The 19,243-nt window shown below is 37.7% G+C and overlaps 1 protein-coding gene and 1 long non-coding RNA gene across 5 annotated transcripts in view; one reads left to right on the forward strand and one right to left on the reverse strand.

The window, feature by feature from the left end:
* Window positions 1-19,243, forward strand: part of RWDD3 (RWD domain containing 3) — a 104,399-nt gene that overhangs the window by 58,736 nt on the left and 26,420 nt on the right. For 2 of the 3 annotated variants that reach the window (XR_006206391.1, XR_006206393.1), the window contains exon 6: window positions 9,126-9,173. The gene's annotated coding sequence lies outside the window, so the exon portion shown is untranslated. Of the gene's footprint in view, window positions 1-9,125; window positions 9,174-13,706; window positions 13,984-19,243 lie in introns of those variants that run through there. The other variant, XR_006206392.1, reaches the window with a different exon arrangement.
* The window catches only part of LOC122228086, a 38,452-nt gene continuing 22,430 nt past the window's right edge, over window positions 3,222-19,243 (reverse strand). For both annotated transcript variants that reach the window (XR_006206394.1, XR_006206396.1), the window contains exons 3-4: window positions 13,353-13,395; window positions 3,222-3,413 (exon numbers count right to left, since the gene is read on the reverse strand). This is a non-coding gene — a long non-coding RNA (uncharacterized LOC122228086). The remainder of the gene's footprint in view (window positions 3,414-13,352; window positions 13,396-19,243) is intronic.

Raw genomic sequence — 19,243 nt, forward strand, 5'->3', positions numbered from 1 at the left:
GCTATGTAAATTGGAGTGGGACTGCTTTGTAAACTTGGATTGGAGTCACATCATTTACATTTATATTACTAGGTCCACAATTTCTTTCTATTGGATTTTCTTTCTTTTTAATAATTAAAAAAACTATACAAATAGGTAAACCTTTGTAGAGAAAGATCGTGTTCTGTTTATATTTTGTACGCTTAGTGTTCCAAATCTAGGTATTATTTGGTTAAACATACAATTTATACCTATACATAGACTGAAGAAATATAAATATTCTAATAACATATAGTTATTATTGTTTTTGGCTATACGGATATATGGGCTTTTATATTAATATTAGTGTTATCTACTCTTTATAGTATTTTCCTCCAGCAAAGAACTGTCACTTGGCTGAGAAGGAAAAAAAAAAAAAAAAAGCTTGCTTATAAAATGAGGCCATTTTGCATATTAATTAGGAGGTCTTTGAACTTGAAGAATAAAATCCGTTAATGCTTTGGGTATGGAACAATTATGCATTCAAGGACTTTGATTTTATGCTAATAATGCGACAAGCTTTACATTTTTCTTTGTTTTGTTTGCATTTCCTGAAGATAATTTAATGCAAATAATCCAGCCATATACAGCACAGAGCGTGTCGGATGGTTTCCCTATAGTTAAGATTGTATCAGCACTCCCATTATAAATCTCTATTACCCATGGTTTATAATTTAATTGAAAAAACCCACTGCAGGCAGAAACTCAACACTTAGGGTTTCAGGCTAAAAGCAATATTTCTCTTTTAAAAATTGCCTCCTCTCTTTAATTTCATAGTTAATGGAAATGTAAGAAGGATCATCCTGGAGCTGATTTTGAACAAAGCCAAACAGATCATTGTCTCTAACTAAAATAATTTCTAAATAAAAGTGGTTGATATCTTATCATTTGCCTAATACTACAACATTTAACCAAACGAGAAAAGACAACAGTGGAATCTGCTTATCCTTTCTGCATGCAAAAAATACACGCAAGGAAGGCAAGAAAATTCTGTAAGACCAGCTATCTATAAAAATATATGTTAGACAATACGGTGTGAGGCATTAACGTCTTTACTCGATTTTGGAGCATACACTTCACTCCTTTGAAGTGGATCGGGGTGAAGCCTTGTCGAGTCTGCTTTTTGTCAGACTAAGATCGGAAGAGGGCGCAGGGTGGAGAGAGGCAAGAGCGCTGGTGCTCCGCAGTGCTTTACTTTGCCATGTAAACCTTATCTTAAGTTTACGCTTCAATTATCTTGACGGGATTCGGGGGTTAATTAACAGGCACAACCGTTTCAACCTGCTTACACAGTAGAAATGAAAAGATCAGTTTTTAGACACATGGTGGTTTTGTCATCAGCTTTTGAACCCAAATCCTGTCGTGTAGAAAGAAAGGTTAACCTGCCAGGTAATATGCAACCTCCAATCAAGATTTCACCATAGTTTTATCAACCCGATGAGACAAAGAAACTGTGAGTTAGTTAGAACAACATGTTCTCTATTTCCTGCAACCCATCAACTTTTTCCTATTGAATTCCTACTGGTAATGCTGCATGTGAAATATATGCCATGATTACTTAACCCTAAGCAGACATCAGAAACTTGCTTAAAGATAGTCTGGCTCTGTCCACGCAATGTATTGTGTTTCTAAATCAGTTGCATTTACGATCCTAAGGGTGATTATCAAGGACAGTAGTAGAAACTCACATCTTACAGTGCTTAGCAGTTCATAAAGGGCTTCAGTATACCTAATATACACAACTGCTCAGAAGTAGAGAAGGCAGACGCTAGGAGATTAAGTGGTGGTTAGAATTCACATTCTGTCTTGCTTACGACTCTCTCTTCTGTGGCCTAGTGGCTCGTTAGTTCTCTTAGAGGGACTCATGTTTTTCACTTTGAGAAATAGAGTCTAGTGATTCCATGATGAGAATCTCCTGTACTTACTTGATATCTATTGTCAGAGACCATAAGGGAATTCATAGTTTCTTTTTTTTTAAAGTTTATTGATTTTTAGAGGGTGGGGGGAGGGAGAGGAAGAGAGAAAGAAGGAGAGAATCCCAAACAGGCTCCATGCTGTCAGCTCAGAGCCCAACGCAGGGCTCAAACTCCTCTCAGGTGAGATCATGACCAGAGCTGAAATCAAGAGTTGGACACTTAGCTGACTGAGCCACCTAGGCACCCCAATACAATTTCTAAGTCCAATTCTTAAAACATTCTATATTAGCTTAGATTCATAAATTAAGAAACCCAGAGCCTAGATAAGATTCATATACATCTAAGCTACACAATAAGTCAGTGATGAAATAAAAGGAAGTCATGGATTTACTGTCCCATGTCTCTGATTGAAATTATTCTTAATGTTGATATTTTGATTATATTAGAAACATAGCTTAAGTATAAAGGCTATGAGAAATTATTTTCTGAACACCAGTGATTGTATAGTCTTCAGAGATTTTTGAGAAAATAGTAGATAACTATTTTCCGAGGATGGTATAAATCTAGTACGGGTATAATGAAGCAGGGAATACACCTTAGGGCTGCTGTGAATCTGGCAGTCCATACTGCTTATGTATAGTGAAAGGCAGACTAGCAGACTAGCTTCTGATATTTACAAACTGATTGAAAGTTTTTTAGTTTCCATTTTAAGAATTTGAATAGGTCATTCTTTACTCCATGCCCTCCATTTTTTTTTTTTTTGCTTTAGAATAGTTTTATAAACTTAAATTGTCATGCAGGATTTACTTCTAAACTTATTAATACCAAAAAAGTTTTCTGGAGTGCCTTGCTGGCTCAGTTGGTTGAGTGCTCAACTTTGGCTTAGGTCATGATCTCACAGTGAGTTCAAGCCCCATGTCGGGCTCACTGCTGTTGGCACGTATCCTGCTTTGCATCCTCTGTCCCCCTCTCTCTCTGCCCTTCCCCACTCATGCTCTCTCTCTCAAAACAAATTTTTTTCTGACCCTACTAGGTGTTGTGAATGATGTGTGATACTGTGTTCAGGAATTCAACTTAACATTTTATGTAAGTGAATGGTCACACCATGTGCCATTGGGAACCAATAACCTTGTTTCCTTCCCCTCCTCTGTCCTAAGCAGGTGTCATTATTTGGTGCATTTTTTACCTCACCTCCCATACAAGTACTAACCAGGCCCAACCCTACATAGCTTCTGAGATCAGGTCAGTCAGGGTGGTATGGCAGCAGACATTTTTTTACCTCCTTTGTTGTTTTCCATCCCTCAAGATGAACTTGGCAGATGCTCTCCTATTTTCTTGCATTGAAATACCCTTGCTTGGGCTGCAAGAGACCTTCTAGCGGCATCATCCAATAAGTTTTAGACAGTATCTGGATAGGTAGTAAGAGGTCCTTGACAGACAGTGTGTTTGGGATTTAGACCAGAGTTGGCAAACCTTTTTCTGTAAAGAACCAGATAGTGAATATTTTAGTCTTCTTGGGCCACATGATCACTCTCCCAACTCTACTCTGCCATCGTAGTGCCAAAGCAGCCACCAAGAGGATGTAAATCTATCTTCTCTGGCATAAATGGGCAGGATTGTGTTCCAATAAAACATTTCTGATGGACATTGAGATTTGAATTTCACATAATTTGTATGTGTCATAAAGTGTTCTCTTCCTTTGTTTCCACAATTCAAAAGTGAAAAAACCATTCTTAGCTTGTGGGCAATAAAAAAACAGGGGGCAGGTGGGATTTGGCCCACAGGTTATAGTTTGCAGACCTCTTCTTTAGACAGATCTGGGTTTACATAGCAGTTTTATTAGCTGTTGGCTTTGTGTCCTTGGGTAAATTAGTTTAATTCTCTGAGTTTAAATTTTGTCAGTAAAATGGGGACTGCACCAATTTTATGAAGTCTTTGTGAGGTTTAAATTTGATTAGGTATAGACAAGTAATTATTAGTAGTAGGTATTTTGTGAAGAGTCAATATAAAAGTAATACAAATTTTAAGTAATTAGTAATTAACTTAACCTGATAGCTCTTCCTGAATTAATGTTGTTGGCCTCTCCTTTTTTTCTCGAAATGGAAACAGATTTCTTATTCATGATTAAAAGCAACATGTTCTTTTAAAACATGAAATAATATAGAAATACAGAGATAAAAAGAATAATAAGAGAATAAGATGAACACCATCATCTCCTTTATTTTACATATGAGGAAACTGAGGGTTCGAGGTTGCCATTTATATAGTATTTATTTGCTTTTCTAGTGTCCGGAAGAAAATTTCTTATTTAGGGAGATTGTGGTTCTTCTACCCCAAACATGTGGTTGTGGTGAAAGCTAATCAAAATTCTCATGTCCTTTTTTTTTTTAATTAATGTTTCCTTATTTACTTTGAGAGTGGGGGGACAGAAATAGAGAGGGGGAGAGAGCACAAGTGGGGAAGGAGCAGAGAGAGAGAGAGGGAGAGAGACAATCCCAGGCTCTACAATTATCATGGAACCTTTGGGCTGACCTCATGGCTGTGAGATCATGACCTGAGTCGAAATCAAGAGCCAGACATTTAAACTACTGAGCCAGCTAGGCACCCCAAAATTCTCATGTCCTTTAGTCACAGAGTGGGGCATTTGTTCCAGAAAGGGCCAGTCGCCATGCCCTCGTCCTGTGGCCTACTATATGATTCAGTCATGGTTGGCCATGTGATCTACGCTTGTCCACGCAGTGGCATTTTGTAGAAGAATCTCAACTGAAGTACCTGGGAAACTCTTTTCTCTCTAGCCTTGAGGCTTGAAGAATATACTTTTATCACTGCATTTGGCTATGGATTGAACTTGTGGGAACAGCTGGCCTGAGAGAATGAAGCCAACTAGAGGGAGCAGAGCTGGTAGCCTATGGGAGGGAAGGGACAGTGGATGGAAGGCAGAGAGAGAGAGAAAAATTTGATAAGGTCTGAGTCCCTGGATCTAGGTATTTCTGAAGGCAGACCTATCCCGAGCTTCTCTATGGTTTGGCAGTGTGAGCCTTGATGAAGACTGAACTGTCTTCATCAGGTCAGTTTGATTTTCTGTCCTTTTTTTTGTAGTAAAAAAAAAAATACTAATTGAGCAGCTAGACTCAGGATGCAAACGCAGATCTGTCTGACCCTGCAACCCTGAGCTTCCTTCCCAAACTTCCTCAGAGACCACCTCTTCTAATGGTTTGATATTTTTCTGTTTTTGTCGTTTTTTTTTTAATGATTGCACAAATATTATGGTAAGTGTAAATGTTGCCAAACCGTCGTTCAATTTGGCTTTCCTAATTTATACTTTTCCTAACCCTTACATGCTAGATATCTTCTGTTGCACCTTGGGGTGTACCCTCTACCCTTTTCTATCCTGTATTGAGCTCTGAGAGGCTGATCTGGATGTGTAGGTCCCTAGCCTTTGGGCTTCTGGTTGGGCTGCGGTGTCTGGGATGGGGGCACTGGCAGGAGATGAGAAGGAAGGAGGAGAATTAGGAGGAACTACTTCTCCTGGCTCCTCCTGTGGGATTACTGGGGGCTGGCTGTCTTCTCAGACCTAAGGTCACAGTTTTCTCTGCTCAGCTCTGTTTTTCTCCTTCTAGCCCTAGAGACTGCCCTATTTCTTGTGGGTTCCCTCCACCCAGCCTGGCACCCTTATGAATAAATAACCCTTTTATTAAATGCTCTTCAAATTACCCAATTTGAGTGTACTCTTAATTTCCTGTCAGGACTCTGAGTAATACCACTCACAGAAGGGTATATTTTCCCTCCACATTTCATGTCAACATGGGGTATTGCCCACGTTTTTAATCATTTCAATGCTCATAAGGGGAAAATGGTATCTGGTTTTAATTTATATTTTTTGATTATTATTGAGTTTGAACATCTGTTCCTATGTTAATTGACTATTTGCATATTTCTCTTAATTGCTTGTTAATATTCTTTGCCCATTTTTCTTTTGGGTGATCTCTCTTTCTTTCTGTTAAATTCATATTATGAGTAAAATATTTTTTCCCATTATATTTTCCAACTGATTGTTAGTATAAGTGAAAATTATTGCTTTCATATCTTGTTATTCCTCTAAATTCTTTGTTAGTTTTAATAGATGTTAATTGATTCTCTCAGATTTTCTAATATCATTTGCAAAGAATGATAATGCTCTCTCTCCCATTCTAATGCATGCCACATTTCTTTAACCCATTTTACTAACCCATTTTACTGGCTAGATTCTCCAAAACAGTCTTGGACAACAGGGGTGTCCATGGGAATCTTTGTCTTATTACTGACTCTAACTCTGCTTTTCCCAGAGTATGTTTCACAGAATGCAAACACTGGCAGATACCCCTTGAGAAAAGTTCAGACTATATATTCTTAGACAGTCCCAATGCACATGAGCATGTTAAAAGCTCTAAGTTGTTGTTGTTGTTGGGTTTTTGTTTGTTTGTTTTTTGGTCTTTGCCTAATATAGCTCTGGTACTGAATTTTATGTAGTACATTATCAGCTTGGTAATTTGAGTAGGTCCTAGAGGATCAAAATACAAACAAAATGTTTTGTAGTAATATAGCACTGTGGTTTTATGCGAAAACTCTGAATTATTCTAAGCCTTATTTAATTTATTTAAGGCTTCTCAATGCTTATTAGTGTAGAAACTATAAACCATTGTATTTTGAATGTAAGGAATCATATGCATCATTGGCCACTTTGGTACATTTTACTCTCAAAAGAAACTACCGAGATTAAAAAACTAACTTAAATGGAAAGATGGGTATCAGGAAATCACTCTGGCCTCTCTCCCTCTCTTCCTTCACTGTTTTATGCACACACACACACACACACAACCAACAAACCGAACAAATAAAACATTCCAACCAACAGACCATAAGTTACCGTTTTCTTTCATGTACAGGCTTCCTTATTTTTTTTTTTTTAAGTTTATTTATTTGGAGAGAGAGAGAGAGCATTCATGTGCATGGGCAAACAGAGGAGGAGCAGGGAGAGACGAAGAGAGAGAATCCCAAGCATCCTTTGCAATGTCAGCACAGAGCCAAGTGTGGGACTTGGTCTCACGACCCTGAGATCATGACTTTTGCTGAAATCAAGAGTCAGACACTTAATGGACTGAGCCACCTAGGTTCTTCTGTACAGTTTTCCTTATTAACCCTGCGTCCCTTCTTTCTAATACTTTTCTGTTGTTCCTTCTCACCTCCTTACCTTTGTCCCAACATGCGCGAGCATGTGTGTGTGTACATGTGTACGTGTGTGTGCTTGTGCATGAGCATGAGTGAGTCTCCAGGAAAATTTCCACCATCCCTCTTTTGTCGTTGCAATTATCAGTTAAAAATTACTGTTATCATTGTTGATGAAAATCAAGTGAATATTAGAGATTACTTGCAACAAGAAAAGGGAGGAACACTTGTTTTTAAACTTACCTTTACCACGTAAAGTAATACATGTTATGTTTTCACATGAAATTAAGACCTAATACTGGATTGGTGACAATAACCTCCAAAAACCTTGAAAAAGCTCAGAAGTCCTGTTCAGAATTCTCACAAATGTCTCATCTACATTTGCTTTCTCTTCCAATTAAGTCTATTATTCCCAGAGCATTTAAGAATAATAAACTATCTTTTATTCAATTTAACTTTCCATTTGCTTTAATTACTAGTATTGAAACAGTTTTGCTTTCTGCTATATTTCATTGCAAGTCTTGCAGCTATGCTATAAAGCTAAATTAAGGCTTTTATAGATTTTTTTTAGGATGAACCTGATCCTTATTTATTGCTTCTAGGGTAATATTCATCTTAATTTTTAAAAAACTGACATGTAAGTAAACTCTTAGAAAATAACTCACTCAAAAATTGGTGATTTTCTGTGTGGCAAATAAAAAAATAACAAAGGATGGATTTGTATTTTTACAGAATTTTTTTTTACCTTGTTCAATTAGGCCATTTTTGTGGGTATGAATTTATTTATTTATTTATTCTTTTAAAAAAGTTTTTTCATGTTTATTTATTTTTAAGAGAGAGAGAGACAGACAGAGTGCAAGTGGGGAAAGGGAAGAGAGAGAGGGAGATACAGAATCTGAAGCAGGCTCCAGGCTCAGCACAGAGCCCAACGTGGGGCTCAAACTCAACAAACTCCGAGATCATGACCTGAGCTGAAGTCAGACTCTGAACCAACTGAGCCACCTAGGCATCCCTGGGGTCTGAATTTAAATCACATTTCAAGGTTAATATAGAATTACAGAAATTCAGTATTACCTTAGCTTAATTGTTATCCAATTATTTTAGTCATATATTTATTTTTCATTTTTAGTAAAATTTCTTTAATTTCTGGAGTTGGAATTCTAATGTTTAGAAAAATAGATCCCTGACTTTATGTTAAATGAAATGGTATACTGATTTTTTTTTTTTTGGGGGGGGGGGGACATGGTAGGGGGTGGTTTCTGGCAAAATGCCTTTTTCATTAAATCTATGAGAAGAAAAATTCATTACTGCTAATGAATGCAGGCATTTTACTTACTGGAAGTAGTCAAATAGTCTGGTACAAAAATGCACGTTGCATTATGAACCATAACATTGTGAGGTTTGTAATATAAGAGCTGCTAAATATATTTTAAATATCACAAAGTCTGTGCTTCTTCCCTGGAGCATGCTCTTTGTTATACCCTGCTTCTCATATTCTTATCTTTTTCATGAGGAGTGAATCTCAATAAAATCTATGGATTGTGTTATGTTTAAAGGCTATTTACTGAACCAATATTTTCACAGATAAGATCAATAATATATGTGTAAACCTTTGAAATTTAGATTGGAGAGGAAGCTGCCTAATAAAACTCTGGTACCGAATTTTATACAACTTCTTACCAGCCTTTTAATTTTATATTCGGGTCCCCAAGGATCAGAAGACAAACTGAACACTTCTGAAATTATCTGGATTTAGCCCAGATGGTTTTATGTAAAAACTCTGAATGCATTTAAGGTTTATGTATTGTGAAGGCGCTGTGTAATGGTTACTCATTTTATTTCTTTGTTAAGAACCTTTGTCTAATGTTAAAATTTTGAATGAAAGGCTTGATGTTTATATGTATTTAGTTGGACCATTAGTTCAAGATACAGACTAAGGAAGTGCTATAGTTCTAAAGCATGTTTCATCTGATGATTTTTTTACAGAGTTGGTATCTAATGCGGTATTTGTAAGGCCATCAGTTATCAAACCACGTAAGTGTTAAATTCCTTTTGAAGCTTTCAAGAGGTATTTTAATTAAGTTTTCAAAATTGGTTTTGGATCATCTTCACAATTCTTTAGTGCTTTATTTCCATTAACAAAATAGTAATTAAAATTAAATTTTAAAGGAAATAACCACAGTAGGTCAGACTTTTATTAACTTGAGGTAGATAATGAATCTGTCCTATATAAAAACTGAGCTAAATCTGCTGAGAGGCTGGGGATAGTATATTTTAATTAAGGTAATCCTTGTTTGCATCTAACAAACAGCATTGCCACTTAGAAATTTAAGATCTTAGTGATGCATATTAGTACATTACCTCAACAATCTCATAGAGATTTAATACTTGTATTTGAAAGTGCAATTTGTCATAAATTAAGAGCATTTGCATAGTAAATTTCAAGGATGTTATTCTTTGCAGAGTTTTCTATAATTAAGGAATGCATTAAACATTAAAATTTTACAATTTTTGTAGTCCTAGGAAAGCTTGCTTTGTTATTAAACTGAGCCTTATTTTCAGCTACGCATAACCCTATGGAAAAGTCTGGCCTTAATAAAGACATAATGAATGTACTGTCACTAAGATTTTTTGCCCTCTTAAATCTTGAGCGAAGGTTTATGCATTTAAAGAATGTTTTATCATGCAAAATGCGGCTCTGAAGACATCTATTTACTTGGATGGAGAGTATTTAATCATTTAAAAAGTAGGCCAAAGAGACTTAACCCAACCATACCGCTAAGTAGTTATAAACTGCATCATATATAAATGAAGTGTTCTCTAATTGGGGGTATCGGTAGAGTCTTTCTTTAGTTAGCAAAGTGTTTCCAGTATTAATATCTACTTTAGTTAAAGGAATTAAAAAGCCCATTTTAATTAAGAATGACGTTATTCTCAAGGTTCCTTTTATTTTGATGGTTAACAAGATAACTTCAGCATTTGCATTTTATTGATCCAGAGAGAATGATTTTATAAAATATAGTTTAGGATAAGGTTCAGCAGCCCAGTTCACCTGTGGTCATATGGATTTTTGACTTGTGGTGAAAGTGTCTGTCACTTAGACATTTTTGCCTGGAGATTACCTTAGGATATGAAAGGATATGTTCCTCGGAGAAGAAGGATTTTATACCTTATTCTGTTTACCTTAGACTGCTGTGTATTCTTTCCTCTCGTTATCTTCTCTTGTGAACCACCTCACTTCCTTTTGTTTTTCCAACCAGGAGGAAAGGATGTAGAGGGTCTTTGTCACCAGTATCTACAGAGTTCATTGGCTCAAGCTTACAGTAATTTTTAAAAATTTCCTCTTGGCAGGGAATGCAAATGTTTATTCAGCATTCACTCAGTGAATGTCTTCTATCAAAGGACTAATTCAGGTTACGTGGGTGTGGACACTATGGCTCGTGATTTTTAACTCAGCACTGCATCAATTCTAACAATAATTATAAAATATTCAGATTCTTAGTTTTATTGTATATCAGAGCCAGTATGGAAGATGATGTTTCAAGCTACTTTCATAATTTACAGATTTCTATGCTGTTCATATATCATCATCATTATATAATTAGCTAAGAGAGTCTAATAGTGGTAATATGTTAAAATTAGTTATACCTAAGAAATAATAGTAATGAAAGAGGATGTTTGAATTCTTCCTTTCCTTAGAAAAGCAGGTTAAAGTTGTGGAAATAGGCACCTGAGGACAGTAGGCTGTGAGTTCAAATCTCAAAATTGTAATTACTGGCTGGGTGATCTTGGGTCTGAAGTTCTACATTTGTACATTGGGATGTACGAATTTTGTTCAGTTGCAGCTCCCACTTTACTTAACTTTCAAAAGTTATATTAATTTGAAAGCTCTGGTGGTTTCATTGACAGCATTGTGGTGAAGATCCCTTCTAATTCCTGTTTGCACCACCACTTGCTCATCTCTACCCCTCAGTATTCACAAGTTGGAAAAATTAAAGCCCGGAAAGATGAAATGATTGATTGAGGTAAAACACTAAATAATTTAAAAATGAAAATGAGTAGTGGATGCAGATAGACTTTTCCAGGTCACTCAGTCCTCGGGTTGAACCAAATGTTCCCTCGGGGGATGGAGTGCTGAATTTTACCACTGGGACTTCGGAGGAATTGCCCAGTTGTCCTTCATGGCAAAGAATCTACAGCCTGAGGTCTAACATTAAAACCACTTTCAGGCTATTTCGTTATCTAGGTTGCATTGTATTCAATGCTCAGTAAAGCCTAGTGATTGGAAGCCGGTCAGTGAAGATACTGAATTGTGAGTGACCAAGTCTCCACTCTGTTGTAGCTGTTAAGAGCTGGAGATAGCATCTGACACCATTCAGCACTTTCTATGTCAGGCACAAAGCATTTCACATTTACTAACCTATTTAATTATCACTACAGCCTCATGAGGTTGGCATTATTTGCACTCCCATTTTATTTATGAGAAAAGTAAGGCACAATGAAGAAAAGAAAATTGTCCACACAAGGAAGTCAGAGGACTGGGAAGCTAATCTAGGCAATCTGATACCATAGTCCAACAGCTAAATACCTTGCTCTTCTGCCACTTATAATCTGTGGGTTATCTAGAATTGGTATAAAGGTATGTCTGAAGACCAGATCTTTCCTTCAGTGATTGTTTTAGGTTGGAAGTAGCTCTAGTGGAGGGCATACATGGGAAAGGGTCTGAGAGAAGAGCGGTGCAATAGAGTAGTTGTGTCATAGGACTTTGGAAGCAGGAGATGTGACTTTACACGTTGGCTGTGCAACACCCTAGCTTGACCTCCGGATGAGCTGCCGAAGCTCTCGGAATTTCCTGCTTAGTGCTTAGTAAAGTAGTGATGCTAATGTCCACTTGATGGGCCTGTCGTTCCATGTCACCCACGCAGCAGATGCCTGGTCCAGAGCAGGGGCTTTATCCACAGTAGCTGTTGTTAGAATTTACCCACTTATCACACCTTAGAGAAATAAGGGATCTCAGTTGTACCCTTTTGTCCAAAGTGTTCCTGTTCAAAAGTTAAGGTTGGCTTTATTTTTGTTAATCTTGGTGGTTTACGATGGCCCTTGTTTCTATGATATGGATTTTACAATTGTGTTTTCAAATAGATATAACTTTCTCTTCTGGTGCATCTATTTGACCACATGACAGGGTAATAAGCATCTGCGTGAGATTGGAGGTTCAATGAAAAATTCCAAGATATTTATATGAGGCACTTATTTGCAGTTAATCTCTAAGATAACACTTGGTGGGAATTAGTACTGTTTATGTTGATTTTGGAAGGACAGTCCTAACATAGTAGGTTTTCATTTGGAAAGAGGAGAGGAAGTATTGTTTTTTCATTTCAAGAAATATTTAGAGAATACCTACCATGTGCCAGATACTGTGTCTGGGTAGAGTGAATACATTTCTTTTTAAGAAGTCATTAAGCAATTGATGGAAGCTGTTTGCAGTGTAACACAATTACAGCTGTGTTGAAGTGGATTGTGATCCCTAGCAGACAGGAAAGAGTGCCAGGGGCTGAAGGAGTGGGATGACAGAATTGGCCTATGTATTTACTGCATATAATGTAACTACAACAGTATGAGCAGAATCCCAACCCAAATCATGTTGTATTAGAATCTTCCTATATTGGGATGCATGGGTGGCTCCATCGGTTAAATGTCCACCTCTTGGTTTCAGTAAGGTCATGATGTCTCGGTTTCATGGGTTTGAGCCCCGACATTAGGCTCCATGCTGACTGTGGGGAGCCTGCTTGGGATTCTCTCTCCCCATCTCTGTCTGCCCACCCCCCACTTGCATAGTTCTGTCTCTCTCAAAATAAATAAACTTAAAAAAAAAAGAATCTTCCTGTATTTATAAAGTGTTTTGAATGTGTTGACTATTTTGGACCTTTTTCTATTATACATAATTTGTATTATGCATATATTATATGGTCATTGGTATATTTTGCCTCACCCATAGTGTCATTTTATACTAACTTGGTATGATCAGTGTATAGGAGCTTATCTTCAGAGAGACGTTATTAATTATTTTCACGTATATAACAAAGACACGGACACTTCTCTTGAGCAGTTTAGAGTTTAAACCAGACAGTAGTAAGACCAAAACACTCTATAAATATCAAACAGGTACCTACATTGAATAAAACATTTTGTATTTCCAGAAATGTCACTTACCTACTTTAATCAGCATGTGTGCTGGTAATTTTTGCTTCTGTTTCTGCAAAAACAGAAAGAACTAATGATTCAGTCCTAATGGGGAAAGCGCAAAGATGTCACAAAATCACACAGTTCTTTAGTTTTTTTTTCATACTTCTTATTAGGATTATGCTCTTTATCCATGATTGCTGCTCTAAAATATTAACCTTTAAAAAAGTTCATTGCAAAGTCAGTTGTAGCTCTGTGTCCTGCCCAATTACAGCATTCTGAATGTTTATACATCTTTGGGAATCCCCAGCTGGTCTACCTAACTTCCCTGAAGGGAAAGAAAAATTCCAATCATTGTTCCCCCCTTCCTGCTTTTGTTCCCAGAGAGAACAGACCTGTTCATCAAGAGCAAACACATGGTGGTGAGAGATCAGTGAAATTGTAGGACAAAGCAGCCAACTTCTGCTTCGTTGGTCATTATCAGAAGGAGTGAGCCCTACAGTTTCCAAGAGGTGTCTTGCTGTCTGCCGAAGATGTGTGTGAACTGTCAGTTGAAAGCATTGACAGTGTTCCATTAGTAATGAATTATGGGAGTAATTTCATTAATTTCTTTACCTCAGTCAGTACATGTTAGTGTAAGTTGCTCAACCAAACATCAAAAGAACCAGTGCATTGTAACCTTTTAGTCTTTTACTGTGTAACCAGGAAGAGCAAAGAAATAAATTAGCGTAACGTTCCTTAAAAAAAAAATGACTGGAGATAAGCAGTGGACATAATTTTTCCTGTTTTTAATTTAATAGCAGGTTTATGGTTTTATGCAAAACCATTCACATTACATTTGACCCTCTGGGAGCTGCCTGGTTTTTTGTTTTTTTTTTCCCTTCTTCTTCTGTGGGTATAATTTTGAGTCTTTAATAATCTGTTGTTAAATCCGGTCTGAGTTTGATTAATGAATTGTGATGAGCCAGTGCATTAATTTGCAGGTTTGGTCTAATGCCCTAAAAGGCTGCTTTGTTGTGAATGTTATTAATGCTAAACTCCTCAGGAGGAGCCATGGGATGGCAGTGTGCCCCAAATAATGGACAAGCTACATCTTTGGGAAATCCCAATGAGGGAATGATAGCTCTACAAGTGACTACAGAACTATGTTATTGAAGGAGAAAATCCTGACTGAGCTTCATGTCTTAGAACAGGGGGCTGCAGCCCAAGGGTTCCCTGGGTGGAATTTAGGAGAGCCTGTGGATTTAGATAGTAAAACAATTCTTTACTTCCCTTAAGCTCTAACTGAAATTTCACATTCTGTTCAATTATAAATGTAGGCACCAGACTGCAGAATTATTAATAGTGTCTGTGACTTTGTCATCAATAAACATCACAGATATTTTTGTAACACAGGGTTACAAGTAGCTCAGCAGGCCATTTGTGCTCATCACTGCTTCAAAATGATAGTTGTTCTTGGGACAGCTGCTGGATCTGGTTATTTAATGTGTTAGGAAAGAAATGCACATACCACAAATTGTTAAAATGATAACCATATTTCAGTGTAATTGGCTGCATTTGTACTCTTATGTTAGACATTTAAATACATGATTCTGAGAAGGGGTCTATGGCCTCCAAATGGTGATGAACTCCTCTTTCTAGAGTGGCTGTTGTCTTTGCTGCCATTTTTCTCTTTGGTAAATTGATACTTTACCTCTCCCCAGAGCTCTTTTCAGGAGCAGGTCCAAGGTCCGGATGTGTTACCCATGTGGCCACATGGTAGCAATGAGTCCATGGTGCTAACATTACCAACTTCTCAGTTATTCCCTTACTTTCCTCCTTCTGGGTTCCTGGAAGCTATGGACTGTTTGTCTTTATTCGCTGATGATTTCTCACACACATATTGTACTGTTTGATACATAGTAGGCACTTAGAAAATATTTAATGAATGAATGATAGTTTAGGTGGAAATCATTTTTTCCCCCCATTGGAATGAATCTGGGTTTTCAAATCATTTTTTAAAATGAAATAAAAATCTGGCATCCACATTCTAAAGAATTTATTGCATTATAAAAGGTATTTATAAAGCATTAGGAATGCTTATAGGAACTAATATTAACCCGTTTATTGTCCAGCAACTCAGCTTATCAGGGAACTGTAGACTCTTGTAACTGATTTTTAAAAAGTATTGTTATCATTAAACAAAGAGAACTGGAATTCTTCGAAAGCAAATATAGCTGCAGAGAGATAAGAAAATTAGATTAAGGAAAGAGATTAGCATGTGTGTTGGGAGTGTGTATAAGTGTGTGGATGTGTCTTTTGTGTGTGTCTCTGTGTGTAAAGAGACCCAGTCCACATGAGAGTCTTTAGAGCTTTAAGTTGCCTGGGAGATTATTTTTCAATTTAATTTAACAAGTATTGAAACTGAAGCACAAAGAGGTTAAATGATCAGTGACCTCCTAATTGCTAAATCCAATAAAGCCTTTCCAGACCTTATCTTACTTGACCATGCTATTGCATTTTTGTTGTTTACCTTTTACTTTTTCTGGAAGTCTATGCATATGGTGTTTGCACCACCCAGAACACCTTCCTTTCCTGCTCCTTTCTATCTCTACCCCTTCTTCCAGAAGAACACATCTGTCACACCAACCTGGTCTCCATCCCTCAGGTAGAACTTTGTTCTACTTCTGTGTTTATCAATTTGTTTCTCATTCTTGCCATCCCTAAGTAGCCTTTTTAGATATTTTTAAAAGGTCTTCTCATCCTCTCTTCCCCTATCCTCTGGTGTAATTTTAGAATCACAGATATACTATAGATCTGTTTATGTACGATAGCCTTTTGCAGGGTAACATACCATTATAATATCTAAGATATTCCTACCTCCAAGAATTAATTTCACCTCTCTGGGAGTTGGATCGCTCCTGCTGAGAATGCATGCTCTTGTAGAACTCAAATGTTGCCAGATTGTGGATTCAGAAGAGATTATGAAGGGTACCAACCTCTGCCCATTTTGCTAACAGAAATTCCAGCCTTTTCTATGGGATTTCTTCCCTCCTCCAGATTTTCAGGAGTGTTTACCTGTTTTGTATGAAAGTAGGTTTTGTTCTGTCTGCCTGTTTCTACCTGTGGGGAAACTGGGAACACAGTCAGTCTCTCAAGGATGGACTGGAAAAGAATTGTCCTCCATTTTGTCCTTGGTCATGATGGTCAAGCCCAGTGAAATGCAGCTGGTGGGCAGTGAATGTCAGAGCCCTCTATTGTTGGGGGCCTGGGTGGCTCAGTCTGTTGAGCCTCCGACTCTTGATTTTGGCTCAGGCCATGATCTCAGCATCGTGGGATTGAGCCTGGCATTGAGCTCTGTGCTGAGCATGAAGCCTGCTTAAGATTCTCTCTTTCTCCCCCTCTACTCCTCTCTGACTTGCACTCTTTTTCTCTCTTTCAAATTAAAAAAAAAACAAAAAGAACCCTGTATTGTTGCTGCCACAACTGCTTGGTGGATGGGAAGATGGTCTCCCTTGCTGCTCTTGCTTCTGGTGGCAGGTGCCTGTGTTTGCTGGCCTTTGCCTAGATCTCTTGTAGAGTAATTGCTCAGCCACATGTGCTTTTTGGAGATGTTTACTCTTCCGATTCCCGTCTCACACAATTATGTTCTCTAGGTATATCTAAGACACCAGGTCAACCATGCAGCTTCACAAATGTCCCAAGGTCTCTTTGTCCTCTAAGCTTGACCTACATTATTCCATCTTCCTGGGATGCTTTTCCACTTTTCAACTAGATAACTCTACTCTCAGTTACAATATGCATAGTCTATGTGTGATACCCTTCCTGTATGCTCCCATGGTGTCCTGGATTCCTAAAGTTATTATATACAGACTACTTATTTTTCTATATATCCCATTATTGTTTAGGTTCCTCATACTCAGAAAGCATAAGGGTTGTCAGATTTAGCAAATAAAAATACAGGATGCCCAGTTAAACTTATTTTCAGATAAACAGCAAATAAATTTTAGTATAACTATTTCCCATAAATGAATTTTTGTCTATGGAGCATACATATTTGAATGTGGGATATATATACACTAAGAATGATTCATTATTTATATGCCATTCAAATGTGGCCTTCCATTCTGTATTTTATCTCGCAATCCTAAGAACATGTCATATGTTTTGATGTGTTCCTAGAGCCTAGCATAGTTCCAATCATACAGGAGGCACTCCATAAATGCTTATGTAGTAGATGAATTTATTCTGGAAGCTGGTGATAGAGCAGTGAACAAAACAAACAAAAGTCTTTGCCTTCTTGGAGATTATATTCTAGTGGGCAAATACAGATAATAAGTAAGTAAATAAAGTACATAGCATGTCAGTGTGGATAAAAGCTATGGAAGAAAATGAGGCAGAAAAGGGTTTATAACATGTCTAACATAGAGCTGTGTTTTTTTTCTCTTCAAACTTGCTCTATGTTCATTCTTTCTCATTTCAGCTGATAGCAACTCCATTCTTATAGTTGGTTGGATCAAACCCCTGGAAAGTTATCCTTTCTCTTTCTGTTACACTCCTCGTCCAATCTTTTAGGAAATTTTACTTGTTCTACCTTCAGAGTACATCCAGAATTGACCACTTGTTATCATCTCTACTAAAAAATCATTGGTGCAAGCCACCATCAACTCTCACCTGGATTATTGCAATAGCATCCATGATGGTTTTCCTTCTTTCACACTTGTCCTTCTATGCCCCATTTTCAACACAACCATAAAAAGAGTTTTTTAAACATTCCACTGGCTCCCTGTTTTCCTCATTTATTAAAATGTGTTTTAACATTTTTATTTTTGAGAGAGAGAGAGTAAGCATGAGCAGGGAGGGGCAGAGAGAGGCAGAGAGAGACAGACAGAGAGATAGAGAGACGGAGAAGCTGAAGTAGGCTCTGAGCTGTCAGTGCAAAGCCCAATATGGAGCTCAAACCCATGAACTGTGAGGTTGTGACCTGAGCTAAAGTTGGACATTCAACCGACTGAGCCACCCAGGCACCCCTATTTATTTATTTTTTAAATTGTTTTTAAAGTTTATTTTTATTTTTATTTATTTAGAGAGAGATAGAGAGAGCAAGTGGGGGAGGGGCAAAGAAAGAGGGAGACACAATCTCAAGCAGGGTCTGTGATGTCATCACAGAGCCCCACGCAGTGCTTGAACACATGAACTGCGAGATCGTGACCTAAGCCGAAATCAAGAGTCAGGTGCTTAACTGACGGAGCCACCCAGGCACCCCTAAATATCTATTTATTTATTTATTTTGAGAGAAAGAGAGAGAGTGTGTGAGCAGGAGAGGGTCAGAGAGAGAGGGAGAGAGAGAATCCCAAGCAGGCTCCGCACTGTCAGGAAAGAGCCCAGCACGGGGCTTGAACCCATGAACACAGAGATCATGATCTGAGCCAAAATCAAGAGTCATCTTAATCAGTCATCTGACTGAACCACCCACGTGCTCTGCTGTTTTCCTCATTTTAAAAATCAGCGTCCCTAAAATGACCCTCATAGATCTTCGTGATCTGGCCCCATTACTTCTTTGACCTCACCTCTTCCAACTCTTTCTCTTTAGGGTGACCAACCAACCGTCTCAATTTGTCCTGGATGCCCTGAAAGTCACACATCTCAGGAAACTTCTGAGTTCCTGGCAGACTTGGACAGTTGCTCACCCTACCCACTGTTCTAACCATATGTGCCTTTTTACTGTCCTGCCAACATGCCAGGCACATTCCTACTTCAGGCTTCTGCACTTACTCTCCATTTTCAACAATCTTCTCCCTTATCCATGTAGCTAATTCCCTTCTACTTCCAAAGTTTCGCTCAGATGTTATTGCTTTCAATAAAGCTTGCTCAGAACACCTTATTTATAATTTAAACTCCTTTCTCACCCCCTCTTAACAGTCTGAGAAACATTGCTTAAC

This window comes from Panthera leo, chromosome C1 (assembly GCF_018350215.1).
Source record: "Panthera leo isolate Ple1 chromosome C1, P.leo_Ple1_pat1.1, whole genome shotgun sequence".
Classification (NCBI taxonomy): domain Eukaryota; kingdom Metazoa; phylum Chordata; class Mammalia; order Carnivora; family Felidae; genus Panthera; species Panthera leo.